Source organism: Arachis hypogaea, chromosome 11 (genome assembly GCF_003086295.3).
Source record: "Arachis hypogaea cultivar Tifrunner chromosome 11, arahy.Tifrunner.gnm2.J5K5, whole genome shotgun sequence".
Classification (NCBI taxonomy): Eukaryota; Viridiplantae; Streptophyta; class Magnoliopsida; order Fabales; family Fabaceae; genus Arachis; species Arachis hypogaea.
Window position 1 is genome coordinate 64,739,053 of NC_092046.1, and position 14,335 is coordinate 64,753,387.

The 14,335-nt window shown below is 40.0% G+C and overlaps 1 non-coding gene across 1 annotated transcript; it reads left to right on the forward strand.

Moving 5' to 3' along the window:
* Positions 1 to 1,850: 1,850 nt before the first annotated feature.
* LOC112724790 (small nucleolar RNA R71) lies at positions 1,851 to 1,958 on the forward strand. Its single transcript, XR_003163935.1, has one exon. It is a non-coding gene; the product is annotated as a small nucleolar RNA R71 (small nucleolar RNA).
* Positions 1,959 to 14,335: the final 12,377 nt, after the last annotated feature.

Sequence of the window (14,335 nt, forward strand, 5' to 3'; positions counted from 1 at the left end):
ATTGTTTTTGTGACTTCACATGATCATCAACCTACAGAAAACATAAATTAACAAAAGAAAATAGAAATTTAACATAGATAAGTAAAAATTGGGTTGCCTCCCAACAAGCGCTTCTTTAATGTCAATAGCTTGACAGTGGGCTCTCATGGAGCCTCACAGATGTTCAGAGCAATGTTGGAACCTCCCAACACCAAACTTAGAGTTTGAATGTGGGGGTTCAACACCAAACTTAAAGTTTGGTTGTGGCCTCCCAACACCAAACTTAGGGTTTAACTATGGGGGCTCTGTTTGACTCTGTATTGAGAGAAGCTCTTCATGCTTCCTCTCCATGGTTACAGAGGGATATCCTTGAGATTTAAACACAAGGGAGTCTTCATTCACTTGAATGATCAATTCTCCTCTGTCAACATCAATCACAGCTTTTGCTGTGACTAGGAAGGGTCTGCCAAGGATGATGGATTCATCCATACACTTCCCAGTCTCTAGGATTATGAAGTCAGCAGGGATGTATTGGCCTTCAACCTTTACCAAGACATCCTCTACAAGTCCATAAGCCTGTTTTTTTGAATTGTCTGCCATCTCCAGTGAGATTCTAGCAGCTTGTACCTCAATGATCCCTAGCTTCTCCATTATAGAGAGAGGTATGAGGTTTATGCTTGACCCTAGGTCACACAGAGCCTTCTCAAAGGTCATGGTGCCTATGGCACAAGGTATTGAGAACTTTCCAGGATCTTGTCTCTTCAGAGGTAATCTCTGCCTAGTCAAGTCATCCAGTTCTTTGATGAGCAAGGGGGTTCATCCTCCCAAGTCTCATTACCAAATAACTTGGCATTTAGCTTCATGATTGCTCCAAGATACTTAGCAACTTGCTCTTCAGTAACATCTTTATCTTCTTCAAGGGAAGAATACTCATCAGAGCTCATGAATGGCAGAAGTAAATTCAATGGAATCTCTATGGTCTCTGTGTGAGCCTCAGATTCCCATGGTTCCTCATCAGGGAACTCCATGGAGGCCAGTGGATGTCCATTGAGGTCTTCCTCAGTGGAGATCACTGCCTCTTCCTCCTCTCCATGTTCGGCCATGTGGGTTGTGGTTATGGCCTTGCACTCTCTTTTTGGATTCTCTTCTGTATTGCTTGGGAGAGTGCTAGGAGGGAGTTCAGTAATTTTCTTACTCAGCTGACCCACTTGTGCCTCCAAATTTCTAATGGAGGACCTTGTTTCAATCATAAAACTTTGAGTGATTTTGATTAGATCAGAGACTATGGTTGCTAAGTCAGAGGAGCTCTGCTTAGAATTCTCTGTCTGTTACTGAGAATATGATGGAAAAGACTTGCTATTGCTAAACCTGTTTCTTCCACCATTATTGTTGTTGAAACCTTGTTGAGGTCTCTGTTGATCCTTCTATGAGAGATTTGGATGATTTTTCCATGAAGGATTATAGGTGTTTCCATAGGGTTCTCCCATGTAATTCACCTCTTCCATTGCTGGGTTCTTAGGATCATAAGCTTCTTCTTTAGAGGAAGCTTCCTTAGTACTGCCTGTTGTTGCTTGCATTCCAGACAGACTCTGAGAAATCATATTGACTTGCTGAGTCAATATTTTATTCTGAGCCAATATAGCATTCAGAGTATCAATTTCAAGAACTCATTTCTTCTGATTTGTCCCATTATTCACAGGATTCCTTTCAGAAGTGTACATGAATTGGTTATTTGTAACCATTTCAATGAGTTCCTGAGCTTCTGCAGGCGTCTTCTTCAGATGAAGAGATCCTCCAGCAGAGCTATCCAATGACATCTTGGATAGTTCAGACAGACCATCATAGAATATACCTATGATGCTCCATTCTGAAAGCATGTCAGAAGGGCACCTTCTGATCAATTGCTTGTATCTTTCCCAAGCTTCATAGAGGGATTCACCTTCCTTCTGTCTGAAGGTTTGGACTTCCACTCTAAGCTTACTCAGTTTTTGAGGTGGAAAAAACTTCGCCAAGAAGGCATTGACTAGCTTTTCCCAAGAGTTCAGGCTTTCTTTAGGTTGTGAGTCCAACCATGTCCTAGCTCTGTCTCTTACAGCAAAAGGGAAGAGCATAAGTCTGTAGACCTCAAGATCAACCCCATTGGTCTTGACAGTATCACAGATTTGCAGGAATTCAGCTAAGAACTGATGAGGATCTTCCAATGGAAGTCCATGAAACTTGCAATTCTGTTGCATTAGAGAAACTAATTGAGGCTTAAGCTCAAAGTTGTTTTCTCCAATGGCAGGGATTGAGATGCTTCTCCCATAGAAGTCAGGAGTAAGTGCAGTAAAGTCACCAAGCACCTTCCTTGCATTGTTGGCATTGTTATTTTCGGCTGCCATGGCTTCTTCTTCTTTGAAAAGCTCTGTTAGGCCCTCTAGAGAGAATTGTACTTTAGCTTCTCTTAGCTTTCTCTTCAAGGTCCTTTCAGGTTCAGGATCAGCCTTAACAAGTATGCCTTTATCTTTGCTCCTGCTCATATGAAAGAGAAGAGAACAAGAAAGTAGAGAATCCTCTATGTCACAGTATAGAGATTCCTTGAGGTGTCAGAGGAAAAGAAGAATAGAAGGAGGAGGTAGACAGAGGAGAATTCAAACTTATCAAGAGGGATAGAGTTCGAATTGCACCTTGAGGAGGAGTGTTAGTCCCTTAAATAGAAGGATGTGAGAAGAGGGGAAGAATTTTCGATAATAAATTAAAAAGATTTTGAAATAATAAAAAGAAATTTGAAAATTTGATTGAGATTTTCGAAAACTAAGATTGGGAAAGAAATTAAGTGATTTTTGAAAAAGATTTTGAAATTAGAAATCAAAAAGGTATGATTGAAACTTAATTTTGAAAAAGATGTGATTGAAAAGATATGATTGAGAAGATATGATTGAAAATCAAATTAAAAAGAGAAAGTTTTAAAATTAAAGTTGATTACTTGACTAACAAGAAATTAGAAGATATGATTCTAGAACTAAAACTTTTGATCCTTTCTTAATAGGCAATTAACAACTAGAAAATTTTGAATTAAATTATTAATTATAGCAAGGATTTTCGAAAATAGTAATAAATAAAAAAATTGAAAAGAAATTGATTTTGAAAAGATATGATTGAAAAGATATGATTTGAAAAAGATTTGATTTTGAAAAATTATGAAGATTTGAAAAAAAATTGAATTAAAAACAAAATCTTCCCTCTAGTGTCATCCTGGCGTTAAACGCCCAGAATGGCATCCATTCTGGCGTTTAACGCCCAAAATCCTACCTTTTTGGGCGTTTAACGCCCAGCCAGGTACCCTGGCTGGCGTTTAAACGCCAGTTTTCCTTCTTCACTGGGCGTTTTGAACGCCCAGTTTTTTCTGTTTGATTCCTCTGCTGAATGTTCTGAGTCTTCAATTCTCTGTATTATTGACTTGAAAAGACATAGTTTTGAATTTTTTTTTGAATTTTTCAATGATGAGAAACAATCAAAATACAACTAATCTTAGGAAACTCAAATCAAACAAACAATGCATGCAGGACACCAAACTTAAAAAATTTTCATATAAGAGATACTAACAAATTGAGAATGCACATGAGAAACAACAAAACACACAAAACAAGAGAATTTAAAGATCAGAGCAATGAAATCATCAAGAACTACTTGAAGATCAATGAAGAATAATATGCATATATTCGAAAAATGCAAGAAGAAGAAAGTCATGCAATTGACACCATACTTAAAAATTGATACTAGACTCAAACAAGAAACATAAAATATTTTTGATTTTTATGGTTTTATAAATTTTTTTTGTGATTTTTCGAAAATTGAGTGGAAAAGAGAATAAAGGGATTCAAAATTTTTAATAAGAATTCCAGGAATCATTGCAATGCTAGTCTAAGACTCCGGTCCAGGAATTAGACATGGCTTACTAGCCGGCCAAGCTTTCAATGAAAGCTCCGGTCCAAAATACTAGACATGGCCAATGGCCAGCCAAGCTTTAGCAGAGCATTGCTAACAACAGCAAAATTGATAGAAATTAATAAGCTCTTGTGATGATAAGTTGAAACCTCGGTCCAATAAGATTAGACATGGCTTCACAGCCAGCCAGACTTCAACAAATCATCATGAAACTCTAGAATTCATTCTTAAAAACTCTGAAGAACAAAATAGAAAAAAACAATTTTTTTGTATTTTTGAATTTTTCAAAAATAAAAATAAAATAAAATTACCTAATCTAAGCAACAAGATGAACTGTCAGTTGTCCAAACTCGAACAATCCCCGGCAACGGCACCAAAAACTTGGTGCACGAAATTGTGATCATCAACAATGGCACCAAAGGACTTGGAGCTCTCAAACGTGAATCACACTTTGTCACAATTCCGCACAACTAACCAGCAAGTGCACTGGGTCGTCCAAGTAATAAACCTTACGTGAGTAAGGGTCGATCCCACGAAGACTGTCGGCTTGAAGCAAGCTATGGTCACCTTGTAAATCTCAGTCAGGCGAATTCAGATGGTGATGGAGAATTGATAATTAAAAGATAAATAAAACATAAAATAAAGATAGAGATACTTATGTAATTCAATTGTAGGAATTTCAGATAAGCGTATGAAGATGCTTTGTTCCTCCTGAACCTCTGCTTTCCCATTGCCTTCTTCCAATCATTCATACTCCTTTCCATGGCAAGCTTTATGTTGGGCATCACCGTTGTCAATGGCTACTTCCTGTCCTCTCAGTGAAAATGTTCAACGCACGCTGTCACCGCACGGCTAATCATCTGTCGGTTCTCGATGATGTTGGAATAGGATCCATTGATCCTTTTGCGTCTGTCACACGCCCAACAATCGCGAGTTTGAAGCTCGTCACAGTCATCCGTTCCCAGATCCTACTCAGAATACCACAGACAAGGTTTAGACATTCCGGATCTCAGGAATGGCCGCCAATAATTCTAGCCTATACCACGAAGGTTCTAATCTTAGATTAGAAACCCAAGAGATACACAATCAAGCTTGTTTGCATGTAGAACAGAAGTGGTTGTCAGGCACGCGTTCATAGGTGAGAATGGTGATGAGTGTCACATAATCATCACATTCATCATGTTCTTGGGTGCGAATGAATATCTTGGAGAAGAAATAGACTTGAGTTGAATAGAAAAACAATAGTACTTTGCATTAATTCATGAAGAACAGCAGAGCTCCACACCTTAATCTATGGTGTGTAGAAACTCCACCGTTGAAAATACATAAGAACAAGATCTAGGCATGGCCATGAGGCCAGCCTCCAAAAGCGTCTAAGATAGCATAAGACTTATCAAAGATGAAAATACAATAGTAAAAGGTCCTATTTATAGAGAACTAGTAGCCTAGGGTTTACAGAAATAAGTAATTAATGCAGAAATCTTCTTCCGGGCCCACTTTAGTGCGTGCTTGGGCTGAGCATTGAAGCTTCCATGTGTAGAGACTTTTCTTGGAGTTAAACGCCAGCTTTTGTTCCCGTTTGGGCGTTTAACTCCAGCTTTTGTGCCAGTTCTGGCGTTAAATGCCAGATTTCTTGAGATGACTTGGAATGCCTGTTTGGGCCATCAAATCTCGGGCAATGTATGGACTATTATATTTCTGGAAAGCCCAGGATGTCTACTTTTCAACGCAATTGAGAGCGCACCAATTGGGCTTCTGTAGCTCCAGAAAATCCACTTCGAGTGCAGGGAGGTCAGAATCTAACAGCATCTGCAGTCCTTTTTCAGCCTCTGAATAAGATTTTTGCTCAGGTCCCTCAATTTCAGCCAGAAAATACCTGAAATCATAGAAAAACACACAAACTCATAGTAAAGTCCAGAAATGTGATTTTTAAATAAAAACTAATAAAAACATAATAAAACTACCTAAAATATATTAAAAACATACTGAAAACAATGCCAAAAAGCGTATAAATTATCCGCTCATCAAAAGTAACGATATTTTCTAGTGGCTCATTTTGATTTTCTTCGTGAACTTTGTTTGTTTGGGGTGTTTATTTTCTAAAAAGGGTGGCGTCTTTGATGACTTCTTCTTGGTATTTTCGTTACTTGGTAGTCCCGTCTGCGACTGTGAATTTTGGGAGGTAGTTATTTTGATGACTTTATTTGATTTGTAGCTCGTGGCTTTCTTCTCAGAGTGTTGTCTTCCTGTTAAGACATGTAGTGATGTAGACTTGTAGGTTTCCCTGAGTCCTTGTTCCATAACTTGCCTCCAAAAGGTGCCCCTGGATCTTTAGTGTGGGTCCTGGGGTTTTCTTTTGTTGCTTGTATTGCTCTGTGTCATGCTTGTCCACGCTGTTCTGATATGGTTTGTTTTTTACTTTATCCGAGATGTTTGGGTTAGTAATTTATTTTCTTCTTTTCTTGCTGTAGGACTAGTTGACCTCATGTCTTCTCGCAAGAACATTGTTGAGACATCTTCCCAAGTCCCTGAGGGCATGGCTGATTGGGTGGATTCCATGGTTCTTTTGTGTGTTTCTTTGGTTGATTCCGAATTTTGTCAGCAGCTTAGGAAATTTCATAGGGTTTGTAGTAGTGGTAGTGAGGAAAAAAATTATGAGCTTGTACCCCACTCCTGAAGAGAGAGTTTGTTTCTCTACTCAAGTTGCTGGAGACCGTCCTTTTTTCTATGCATACGATTTTTTTTGGCCAGATGAATATCACCATTCCTTTTACTCCTTTTGAGACCAACCTGTTGTGGTCTTGCAATGTAGTTCCATCCCAACTTCACCCCAATTCTTGGGGTTTTATAAAGATCTTTCAATTGCTGTGTCGTGAATTTGACGTCCCTACTTCGCAATCCATTTTCTTTTATTTGTTTGTCTTGACAAACCTGGGGTGGTGAAGAAAAAGGTTGCCTGGGTTTCTTTCCGAGCTCGCAAGGGAAGAAAGTTTTTTCTATGTATGACGAGTCGTTTCGTGATTTTAAGAACTATTTCTTCAAGGTTCGAGCTGTTGAAGGAGCTCGTCCCTTTTTTTCTGGATGAGAATGAGCCCACTTTTCCTTTAGAGTGGCAAAAGAACGTTGTTGTGTCGAGGTATTCCTAGGAGATGTTGGACGAGGTCGAGCAGGCCTTTGTGATTGTGTTGGAGGAGAATTGGGGGGAGCCTCCCTATCTTGATACCAAGAAATTCTCAGGGGACCCCTCACTCCTCCGAGATGAGCTGGGTAGTGTTCAATTTTGGCTTTCCTTGTTTTGTCGAGTTTATTTCTTTACGAGCTCTTTTTTGAATTGTAACTTGGTTTCCTGCTGTGATGTTTTGTTTGGCAGAGATGATTAAAAATAATGAATCTATGAAGGCTTTCAAAAGGGTAAGAAAAGCTACTGCAACCCAAAACATCTCGGCAAAGGCGGCCGGGGAGGGATCGTCCCAGGTTCATTCGAAGCCGGCCGTACTGAGCTCACCGGGGGTGAGGAAGGTAATCCCTACTCCCCGGGCTCGTTTGGTTGATCCTCCTCAAGCTTCTGTTGCTACTTCTGGTGCTCCTCCAAACAAAAAACAATTGAGCCTTTCAACCTTGATGCCCCTGACTTTGACGCGGTTGAGTTTGTAGATCAACAGATTGGTCCTTATGGTACCATCCCTACCGACGATGTCTATCTCCTTCGCCACCTGGATTTTATTACTCGGAGTAGTGTTACGATGGCACATATAGGAGCTGCCCTGTACCGCACGGCCCAAGACCTCCCTCTTTATGCTCAAAGCTTTTATGGAGGAGGCTAAGCAGGAGTTTGACAGGATGAAGGGTTTGAAGGAGGAGCTTCAAGTGAAGGTGACCAAACTAGAGAAGGAGCTGGAGGGCGAAAAGGCTAGTTCTATTGCCTTGGCGGCTTCAGTGAGGTTGGCTGAGGATACAGCATTGAGGCACAAGGAGAGCTATGTCACATCCTATCGTGAGGTAATGCGTCTTAGGGAGGAACTGGAATCGGCCCAGGCTGATTATGCCGAGCTCCAGGGTCACCTTGTAGGCAGCGTTAATGCTGCTTATGAGAACTTGAAGGAGCAGGTTCGAGTTCTTGCACCCGAGGTCGACCTTACTTCCTTCAGTCTGGACAATGTTGTGAAGGATGGCAAGATTGTCCCTGACGACCCTGATGACGATGATGTTGAACCTCCCTCTGTGCCTGCTCCCAAAGCCTCTGTGGTGTCGACTTCTGCAGTTCCTTCAGCTGAGGTCGGTCATCCCGTGTCAGATCCTGACTGTCAAATCTTGAATCGGGATGATGGGACCGTGGATGCTGTGCCCATTCAGACTCGCCCTCCTTCACCTCGTGCTGATGCTGCCGAGAAGTCTTCTGATGTTAACTGAATTTTCTAACTGCTTGTGTAGATTGCCCGGCTTGTGGGCTTTTTTAAACTTTTTATTTTGTAAGTGATGTTGCTGACTGTTGACACTTTTTCAGTTGCTTGTTTAGCAACTTCGTTTTGAAAAACAAAAAATAGCTTCCAAGTTCTTGGGGCTGATTTGGGTAGCCTCTTTGAACTTGTTTTTATTATAACTTCATGCTTTTAATATCATGTCGGTCTTTATCTTTCTTGGTACCTTTTTTGGGTTTTTGGTAGCGTTGGAGACTTGTTGCTTGACCTCTTTGGATTGCTTTTGTATTTGTGGCTTTTGATTCCTTTGAGGCTTTTGAAGTTGTTTCTAGTAATCCTGTTTTGTTTGGACCTTTCATGAGGTCTCTGACAGGTATTACTTTTTATCACTTTAGCATTTTATGTGGACCGACTTCGTCATGTCGGGTCCTTCTAGGTTATTTTGTAATCCTCTTTCTTGGACTTTGTTCAGGTCTCTTTCAGGGATTACTTATAACTTTACGTTCTGGACCGACTTCGTTATGTCGGGCCTTTCTAAGTTATTTTTGTAATCCTCTTTCTTGGACCTTGTTTAGGTCTCTTTTAGGGATTAATTATAACTTTACGTTCTGGGCCGACTTCGTTATGTCCGGCCTTTCTAAGTTATTTTTGTAATCCTCTTTCTCGGACCTTGTGCAGGTCTCTTTCAGGGATTACTTATAACTTTACGTTCCGGGCCGACTTCGTTATGTCAGGCCTTTCTAAGTTATTTTTGTAATCCTCTTTCTTGGACCTTGTTCAGGTCTCTTTCAGGGATTACTTATAACTTTACGTTTTGGGCCGACTTCGTTATGTCGGGCCTTTCTAAGTTATTTTTGTAATCCTCTTTCTTGGACCTTGTTCAGGTTTCTTTTAGGGATTACTTATAACTTTACGTTCTGGGCCGACTTCGTCATGTCGGGCCCTTCTAAGTTATTTTTGTAATCCTCTTTCTTGGACCTTGTTCAGGTCTCTTTCAGGGATTACTTATAACTTTACGTTCTGGGCCGACTTCGTTATGTCGGGCCTTTCTAAGTTATTTTTGTAATCCTCTTTCTTGGACCTTGTACAGGTCTCTTTCAGGGATTACTTCTATAACTTTATGTTTTGGGCCGACTTCGTCGTGTCGTGCCCTTCTAAGTTATAGTAATCCTCTTTTATAGGGTTGGCCAGACCTCTTTTCAGTGTTTACTTATAACTATGGTCAACTGGTCCGACTTCTTAACGTCGGCCAGTCTTTAAGTTATTATTTAGCAATCCATCTTATCAAGACCTCATCAGGTCCTTTCTCCGGATCACTTTCGATAACTTCTTGCATTATTCTATTTTCATCTTTGCCGATTTGTAGAAGTTGGGTTCAATCCTTCTTTAGTCGACCTTTAGATGAATTTGGTTTTCATCTCTGTTGGTCTTTATCGTGATCATGCAGTGAATTTGTTTTTCACTTTCTGCCGATCTGCTGCTTTATAATCGGACGATGAATGTTTCAGATTAATGCATCTTGAAAACTTGTAGAACATCTAATATATTTTATTTAAAAGAAAATGCAAATATGTACATGCGGAGTTTTTATCCTTTTAAGTCGGATAATTTGTGGATCTCAGCTTGGTGCCTCATTGAAAAACCTTTTCAGGAAAAAGAGCGCATCTTATGCTGAGATCCTTTACCATTCCTAGCTATAGTACCTTCTTAGGTTGCAGGCGTGCCACGACCTAGGAAGCTCTTGTCCATCGAGTTCGGACAGTCTGTAATAGCCCTTCCCAAGTACTTCTATGACTCGGTAGGGTCCTTTCCAGTTTGCTGCCAGCTTTTCTTCTCCAGGTCGAGTTGTTCTGATATCATTTCGGATTAGGATGAGATCATTCTCAGCGAAACCTTGTGGCACTACCTTTTGATTATATCTGGAAGTCATTCGACATTTTAGTGCTTCTTCCTTGATCCGAGCTCTCTCTTGGACTTCAGGAAGTAGATCAAGTTCTTCCCTTTGAAGTTGGGGGTTGGCTTCTTCATCACAGTGGATCACTCTAGGTGACCCTTCTTCGATCTCTACTGGGATCATTGCCTCCATTCCGTATCCTAACCAGAAGGGTGATTCCTTTGTGGTAGAATGCGGCGTTGTTCAATATGCCCATTGGACTTTGATAAACCACTATTTTATGGTTTATCTTGTGCTCAATTGAGTGGTTTTTATCAACTCTTTACCCACTTATTCATACTATTTGCATGAGTTTACATTCTCCTTCCTGATTTTGGGCTATGATTGAAAACATGCTTCTTTGGTCTTAATTTTGATATATTTAATCCTCTCTTATTACCATTAGATGCCTTGATATGTGTGTTAAGTGATTTCAGATATTACAGGACAGGAATGGCTCAGAGGATGGAAAGGAAGCATGCAAAAGTGGAAGGAATGCAAGAAGTTGGAGAAATTGCTAAGCTGTCTAGCCCGACCTCTTCGCACTCAAACGGCTATAAGTTTAGCTACAGAGGTCCAAACGACACGGTTCCAGTTGCGTTGGAAAGCTAACATCCGGGGCTTCGATTTGATATATAATATGTCATATTTGCCCTGACGCTAGGTGACGCGACCGCGTGATCCATGCGGACGCGTCGCAGTGATGAAAATTCATTAAGTTTGAATTCGCAACCAACGAATTCTGGACTGTTTCTGACCCAGTTTGCGGCCCAGAAAACACAGATTAGAGGCTATAAAGTGGGGAAATCCATTCATTCATGAGGAGGTTCTCACAATTCATAATTTTAGGAGTAAATATAGTTTCTAGAGAGAGAGGTTCTCTCCTCTCTCTTAGGATTATGATTTAGGACTTCTCTTAGTTTTAGGAGTGACTCTCAATCCCAGGTTCAATGTTCTTTTTATTTATTTTCTAATTTAATTTATGAATGTCCATTTCAGATTTAAGTTCTTTTGTGAATGCAATTCGAGGTATTTTTAGATTTAAAATTGCTTTGCTTTATTTATATTGATGCTTTTAATTTAATTTAGATATTTTCTTCCTTTTGGCTTTGGTCAAGTGATTGGTAACACTTGAATCAAACTCAGCAAGTGATTGAAATTGGTAGATTCTGATTGAACTAGGATTGCTCTAAAGCTAGTCTCTCCACAGGAGTTGACTAGGACTTGAGAATCAAGCTAATCAGTCCACTTGATTTACCTTCATAGTTAGAGGTTAACAAAGTGGGATTAAAACCTAATTCTCTTCACACCTGATAAGGATAACTAGGATAGGACTTCCAGTTCTTCATACCTTGCCAAGAGATTTTATTATTGTTAATTTATTTTACTTGTCATTTAAATATACCTGTGCCCATGGCCCAAACTCCAAAACCCCAATTTACAAACTCATAACTAATAATAAGAACATACTTCTCTGCAATTCCTTGAGAAGACGACCCGATGTTTAAATACTTCGGTTATCAATTTATTTAGGGTTTGTTACTTGTGACAACCAAAACGTTTGTAAGAAAGGTTGATTGCTTAGTTTAGTAACTATACTTACAACGAGAGTTTACTATAACCTCTAAACCATCAATCCTCAGCTCTTTCAAAATGGCGCCGTTGCCGGAAAATTGCAAACGTGTGCCTTATTATTGGTTATTGTAAATATTTGCTTTTTACTTGTTTATTTGTTTTTATTTTTGTTTTTATTTTTACTTTTTTTTTCGTAAATTAAGAGGTTATTGGTTTTTATTTTAAAAAAAAAATTTATCTTATCTTATCTTATTTAAAATTTCAAAATTCAAATTTCAAAAATTTAAAATTCAAAAATTCAAATTTCAAATATCAAAAATTTAATTTTCAAATTTCAAAATTTAATTTTTAAATTCAAAATTTAAATAACCTTTTAATTTAAAATTTGTTTTTATTTTTGTTTTTAATTTTTATTTGCTACTATGAACTCTCACCCCTTTGGCTATGAGTCTGGTTACAATTATATTGCAGGAAGAGGAAATTACAATGAGAACAGGCATCAAGGTTGGAACAATCAAAGATGGGAGGAGCCACAAGGATTTGAACAACCTCATGGCAACAACCACCTCCAATGGACTATCAACAACCACCACCATATGCCTATAAACCCTCTTCTCAACATAGCTTTGGACCACCATACTCACAAGCCCCTTACCACCAAACACCCTCATATGATCCTAACCCTTACCCACCATACCAACCACCTTATGAGCCATATGAACCATATCAAGAACCACCACTTCCCTATGTACCATGTCCATATCCATCACCTCAAGACTCAACAGAGCGTCTCACGGAAACATGTGCAAAATTTCAAGCAACCATTCACCAATTGAATCAAGCAATAAATCAATTAGCTTCCCGACGTTTGGACACTCAAGGAACCCCCATGGCTTCATGTGGACAATCTAATGAAGAATGTAGCATGAAGGAGATACTAAAAACTCCAATGGACAGTACAGAGCATGATTTTGTACTGAAACAAGTGGAGGAAGCTGTAATTATTAAAGAGGAAGAAGTGGTTGTAGACTTAAGAGATGCTGAACCTCCATGGGAAAATCAGGTTATAGAACCTCCTTCCAAGGCGATTGAAATTGATGTTGAGGAGGGTGTACAACCTCCAAAGCATATCATAGTTGAAGACTTGGAAGAGGTTGATCAAGAGATGGAGATTCAAGAAGAAGAAGCACAACCTCCCATGCCCTTGGAAAGCAATGAAGAGGAGATTGAATTGGAAGAAAGCTACCAAGAGGAAGAGGTTAAAATTGAAGAAGCTTGCAAAGAGGTGGTAATTATCAGAGAGAGCACAAGGGAGTGGAGCTTGCAATTTCATTAAAAATACCTCCCCCTAAGTTGCCATCATCCTTCACAACATTCAAGTGGGTAAAATTCATATCCCTTAGCTTTCTAATTCCACTTGAATATGGGCTACTGGAGACGGATGGTCAACTTAGAACTCTTTGTGGCATTAAGAGTAAGAGGAAGATGGTCAGTGGTAAGAACTATCCTGCAAGGTTCATTATGGTTGAAAGCTTAAAGTTTAAACACAAAGGTTGGTGTAAAGCTCAATTGAATGGGTCTAGGAAGTTGTTTGGATGCTTCAGTGAGAATTCTAAAGCTGAACCACCCGGATGGAATCATGATAATCAACTTGAAGACGGGTGTAAAAGCAAGATTTGGGATCCTGGAATCTGCTCTGACATCCAACACCCCGGGAGCCTAAGAATCTGTTTGAAGCTGCTCAAAGGCTTTACGTGCCTAGTTTGGGATCCCGGAGGCTATTGGAATTACAAACATTGGCGGAGATTCCTGGATGAGTTCAAACACAAGCCACCATAACAGGAAGCTCATCAAATGTCCAACTTAAGGACTTTAACTAAAAGTGCTAGGTGGGAGACAACCCACCATGGTATGATCGTTCCTTTTTCATTTTTATTTAGTTTTATTTGTTTTCGAGTTTTATTTTATTTTATTATATTGAACCTGGAGTTTTGTATCACATTCATATTAACACTGCATTCTGCACTTTTTTTTTAGATTTAAAATAAAAAAAGGAGAGCACGCACGCGACGCGGGAGCGTCGCTGACGCGTCCGCGTCACCAGTGCAATGGAAAGAAAAGAAAACGAACAGAGAGTCACGCGAGAGCGTGGCTGGAGGCACGCCTTTAGCATAATTTGACCCCACGCGACCGCATCATTCGTGAAATAGCCTCCCCACGCGTCCGCGTCACCCACGCGACCGCGTGGCCCTGTAAATCGACGTAAAAAGGTGTATGGCCGAAAGTTGAGCTGGAATTGGGCTGGACTCGTGCTGGAAGCCCAAGCCCTACCACGCGACCGCGTGCCCCACGTAGCCGCGTCATTTTAAGAAAATGGCCACTCACGCGATCGCATGCCTCACGCGACTGCGTCACCCTGGATTTTGGCAATACTAAGTTTTGAACAGAGAGTTGTGCGACCGCGAGGCTGCACTCGCGCCACTAGCACAAATCGAGTCACGCG